General features: G+C 56.5%; 1 protein-coding gene across 1 annotated transcript in view; it reads right to left on the reverse strand.

Moving 5' to 3' along the window:
* The window catches only part of ZAR1L (zygote arrest 1-like), a 79,793-nt gene that overhangs the window by 8,172 nt on the left and 70,971 nt on the right, over window positions 1–650 (reverse strand). The gene's annotated exons all lie outside the window — the stretch shown is intronic.

A 650-nucleotide genomic window follows, 5' to 3' on the forward strand; every position in this document is an offset into this window, starting at 1 on the left:
CTAACGCTAACCCTGACCCTAAGCCTGACGCGAACTCGAATTTGGGGTGCGGAGTTTTGGGGTGAGGGGTGCACGAACCCTAACCCTAACGCTAACCCTGACCCTAAGACTGACGCTAACTCGGACTCGAATATGGGGGTGCGGAGTTTTGGGGTGAGGGGGTGCACGAACCCTAACCCTAACGCTAACCCTGACCCTAAGCCTGACGCGAACTCGAATTTGGGGTGCGGAGTTTTGGGGTGAGGGGTGCACGAACCCTAACCCTAACGCTAACCCTGACCCTAAGACTGACGCTAACTCGGACTCGAATATGGGGGTGCGGAGTTTTGGGGTGAGGGGGTGCACGAACCCTAACCCTAACGCTAACCCTGACCCTAAGCCTGACGCGAACTCGAATTTGGGGTGCGGAGTTTTGGGGTGAGGGGTGCACGAACCCTAACCCTAACGCTAACCCTGACCCTAAGACTGACGCTAACTCGGACTCGAATATGGGGGTGCGGAGTTTTGGGGTGAGGGGGTGCACGAACCCTAACCCTAACGCTAACCCTGACCCTAAGCCTGATGCTAACTCGAACTCGAATTTGGGGGTGCGGAGTTTTGGAGTGAGGGGGTACACGAACACTAACCCTAACCCTAACGCTAACCCTGAC

Source organism: Bison bison, unplaced genomic scaffold (genome assembly GCF_000754665.1).
Source record: "Bison bison bison isolate TAMUID 2011002044 unplaced genomic scaffold, Bison_UMD1.0 scf7180017864056, whole genome shotgun sequence".
Lineage (NCBI taxonomy): Eukaryota > Metazoa > Chordata > Mammalia > Artiodactyla > Bovidae > Bison > Bison bison.